The 4,717-nt window shown below is 38.7% G+C and overlaps 1 protein-coding gene and 1 pseudogene across 3 annotated transcripts in view; one reads left to right on the top strand and one right to left on the bottom strand.

The window, feature by feature from the left end:
• GSG1L (GSG1 like) overlaps positions 1–4,717 on the top strand; it is a 238,574-nt gene that overhangs the window by 105,888 nt on the left and 127,969 nt on the right. The window lies entirely within an intron of this gene.
• On the bottom strand, positions 1,072–1,172 carry LOC111727177 (annotated as a pseudogene).

Here is a 4,717-nt window from a genome sequence, read left to right as displayed (position 1 = left end):
AAAAAAAAAAAAAGCTACTGATTTGTAAGTATTGACTTTGTAGCCTGAGATGCCGCTGTATTCCTTGATCACTTCTAAGAGTTTTGTAGTTGAGTCCCTCAGATTTTCCAGTATAGGATCATATCATCAGCGAAGAGTAAGAATTTGATCTCCTCTTACCCTGTTTGGATACCCTTGATCTTACCCTTCTCTTGCCTGATTGTAATGGCTATGTTGAAAAGCAGTGGAGATAATGGGCATCCTTGCCTGGTGCCTGATCTGAGTAGAAATGTTTTCAATTTTACACCATTCAATATGATATTAGCTGTGAGTTTGCTATAGATGGCCTCTAATAGTTTAAGAAATGTCCCTTCTATGCCTATTAAGTGTTCTGATCATGAAAGGATGCTGGATATTATCAAAAGCTTTTTCTGCATCAATTGAGAGAATCATATCATCTTTGTTTTTTATTTTATTGATGTGATGTATTATATTTATAGATTTGAGTATGTTGAACCAACCCTGTAACCCTGGAATAAAACCAACTTGATCATGGTGCATCTTTTCTTAATGGTTGAATAATGCTCCATGGTATATACATACACCACAGTTTGTTAATCCACTCATGGGTTGATGGGCACTTAGATTGCTTCCACATCTTGGCAATTGTGAATGGAGCTGCAATAAACATTCTGGTGCAAATGCCCTTGTGGTAAAATGATTTTTGTTCTTCTGGGTAGATACCTAATAATGGGATTGCAGGATCAAATGGAAGGTCGACTTTTACTTCTTTGAGAATTCTCCATACTTCTTTCCATAGAGGTTATATTAGTTTGCACTTCCCTCAGCAATGTAAAAGTGTTTCTTCTTGTCCACATCTGTGCTGGCATCTGCAGGCACTTTGGGACATTGTGATGTAGGCTGATCTCACTGGAGTTTGGTGATATTTCAGAGTGGTTTTGATTTGCGTTTCTCTGACAATTAGGAACAATGAGCATTTTTTCATGTGTTTGTTGGCCATTCTCTGACATCTTCAGAGAAGTTTCTATTCAGGTCTCTTGCCCACTTATAAATGGGGTTGTTCACTCTTTTAAAAATATGAAATGCTTCATGAATTTGTGTGTCATCCTCGCACAGGGGCCATGCTAATCTTCTCTGTATCGTTCCAATTTTAGTGTATGTGCTGCGAGCACTCATTCTAATCTTAATATTTTCAATTTTTATTGTGAATAACACTGCTGGTTCTGTGAGTGTGATCCTCAGACTGGCAGCATCAGCATTACCTGGGAGCTTGTTAGAAATGCAGATTCTCAGGCTGCGCTACAGCCTTTCTGAACTAGAAACTGTGAGCCTGGGGCCTGCAGTCTGTGTTTAATAACCCTTCTGAGTGATTCGGATGCACACTCCAGTCTGAGAACCACTGCTTTCTCTCCCCAGGAGCGGAATTGCTGGGTTGACTTTGTATATCTTCAACTTTACTAAGGAAAGCCGTCGCCAAAGCATGTGTGCCAGTTTACACCCCCACTAGTGCAGTATGAAAATTCCCATCTCTATCCTTGACAATACTTGGCATTATTAGGTTTATAAATTTTGCCAATCTGGTGGGTGAGAAATGGCATCTCACTGTGTTTTTAATTTGCATTTCTCTGATTACTAATGAGGTTGAGCATCTTTTCATGTTTATGGCTATTTGGATTTTCTCCTGCATAAAGCGCCTGTTTGGAATTGTTGACTGTGTCTGTCTTTTTCTTACTGATTTATAAGAGTTTTTTTTTTTTACATACTATAATCCTCTGTTGCTTATATGTATTCCAAATATCTTTTCCTGCTCTGTGGCTTGCCTTGTTCAGATGTCTTTTGATCAGGACAGAAGTTCTTAATTCTTTTCATTATGGTAAAAATATGTAACATAAAATTTACCATTTTAATTCTTTTTAAATATGCAGTTCAGTGGCATTAAATATATTTGCATTCTCTGCAACTACCATCACCATTTATCTTTAAAATATTTTCATCTTCCCAAACTGAAACTCTATACCCATTAAACACTAACTACCCATTTGCCCCTCCCCGGGCCCCTGGCAACCCCTATTCTACTTTGTTTCTATGAATTCAACTATTTTAGGTATCCCATATAATATGAGATATGTATGTGGAATATATATACATGTGGAATCACCGACATTTAACATTTTGTGCCTTGTTTATAATGTCTTTAGGGTTCATCCACGTGTCAGAATTTTATTCCTTTATAAGACTGAATAATATTTCATTGTATATACTATATGCACTACATTTTTAAAATCCATTTACCTGTCAAGGGACATTTGGGTTATTTCCATCTTTGAGCTGTTGTGAGTAATGCTGCTGTGATTACGAGTATATAAATATCTGTTTAAGTCTCTGCTTTCAATCCTTTTGGGCGTATACCCTGAGGTGGAGATGCTGGGTCATAGAGTAACTTCATATTTGATTGTTTGAAGAACCCCCATACTGTTTTCCAAACCAGCTGTACCATCTCACATTCCCACCAGCAATGCACAAGGTTCTAGTTTCTCCACCTCTTGGTTAAAGCTTGATATTTTCTTTTTAAAATTTTTCTTCCGTGATAGTAACTATCTTAATAGGTGTGAGGTGATAACTCATTGTGGGTTTTTTTTGCATTTTCCTAATGATTAGTGATATTGAGCATCTTTTCATGTACTCGTTGGCCATTGTAGGGCTTCTTTGGAGAAGTGTCTGTTCAAGTCCTTTGCCCATTTTTGAGTCAGTGTTTGGTTTTTTGTTCAGTTAGGAAGAGGTCTTTACCTAGTCTGGATATTAACTTTTTAAATCAACTATTCTGATAAATATTTGTAAACTTTTCTCTCATTCCATGGGTTGCCTTTTCACTCTCTTAAAAGCATCTTTTGATGCACAAGTTTTAATTTTGATGTATTTTCATTTATCTGTTTTTTTCTGTTGTTTTGTTTATGCTTTTGATTTCATGCTCAAGAAATCATTGAGTATGAAATCAAATCCAATGTCATGAAGCATTTTTTCTATGTTTTCTTGTAAGAGTTTTGTAGTTTAAGCTCTTACATTTAGGTCTCTGACTCCTACTGAGTTAATTTTTATAGATGCTGTAAGGTAAGTATCCAAAGAAGTTCTTAATTTTAAAGATGCTAAATATATCCACACTTTTGTTTAGGACTTGTTTTTATTTTTTTGGTCATATTTAAGAAGTCTTCTCATACTCCAAGTTCATGAACATCAGTATATTTACCAGTATTTTTTTATGTCCTCATCAGTTATGTGAATGCTGGGTAGGAAGTACTGAGAGGCAGCATTGCCTGGCTCCCCCATCACCCCATCACTGTTTGCTCCTGCTTATCCCTGGGATACCCCAACTGTAGGTCCTGCCCAGACCCTATGTGGGATTGGCTTTGCTTTAAACACATTCCACAGTTGTCATTGACTCCTTCTCTCCCTGGACTAGTAGGTTTCTGCCCTTGATTAATTTGGTACCCAGTGAATGTCTAAGGGCTACTTCCAGGGGACACAAATTAAACAGCTGCAGGACACAGGCAGAAATCTTGGACAAGGGAATTGGGTGGGTGGTTCCAGGGTCTAATCATCGCCAGATGTGTGGTAGGTGCTCAGTAAATATTGAAGCTTGACCTGGATTGTGTGTGCCCCACTAAGGGGGCAACTGCTACTTAGCTCTAGCCATCTGCAGACATATGGGCCCAGGTGTGCCAGATACAGCCAAGACAACTGGAAATCTGGATTTTCTTTTTTAGTGTGAACTTATCCATTTAAAAAATATACTAATGGAGCTTGGCCTGTAGTCCTAGCTACTCAGGAGACTGAGGCAGGAGGATCCTTTGAGTTTCGGAGTTTGAGGTTGCAGTGAGCTATGATTGCACCTGTGAATAGTCTCTGTACTCCAGCCTGGGTGACATAGTGAGACCTCATCTCTATTAAAAAATATACTGTGGTTAGTCTAGAACCAGACTGCTTGAATTCAAATTCTACTGCCTGCACTTTCCAGCTGTGTGATTTGGAAAAACCTTGTTAGACCTCAGTTTACTCATCTGTAACATAGGGGTAATAATAACATCTATCCGGCGGCATTGTTGTGAGGCTTAACTGTGGAAATATAAATAAAACACTGTAATTGCCACCAAGGGAAGGGATTTATGTCTGCTTTTTCATTATTATATTTCTATATGTACATAGAACAGTGCCTAGCACACAGACAAACGAGGACATGAACACACCCAGAACTTACTCATCCGTCTACTCCCCCATGCACTCACTCACTTACCAATACACCTATCCATCCATCCACCCATATATTCATCTACCCACCCATCTACCCATCTATCCACCCATCTGTCTATCCATCCACTCACCCATCTACCCATCCATCCATCTACCAGCCCATCTATTCATCTATCCATCCATCCATCCATCCACTCATCCACCCCTCTATCCTTCCATTCAATAAACACTTGTTGGGCTCCTGCCATGTATCAGGCACTGGGTTGATTTGTGCAGGCCTATTGATTCCTTCTTAATCTGACCTCAAGCCTCATTAGTTCTGCTAATTCTCTGGCTGCATCCACATCACTTTTGGACCAATGAAAAACACTCCAAGGCCATGTAAGTCCTGTTTGTCTGGAAACCCACTATAAACATTCTTTTGCTCCTGCACTGTTCAGGTGTAGGATAACTCTTGATCTTGTTTTTTTTT

This window comes from Otolemur garnettii, unplaced genomic scaffold (genome assembly GCF_000181295.1).
Source record: "Otolemur garnettii isolate 467f Iridium unplaced genomic scaffold, OtoGar3 scaffold00096, whole genome shotgun sequence".
Classification (NCBI taxonomy): domain Eukaryota; kingdom Metazoa; phylum Chordata; class Mammalia; order Primates; family Galagidae; genus Otolemur; species Otolemur garnettii.
This window is presented reverse-complemented; position numbering and strand designations above follow the sequence as displayed.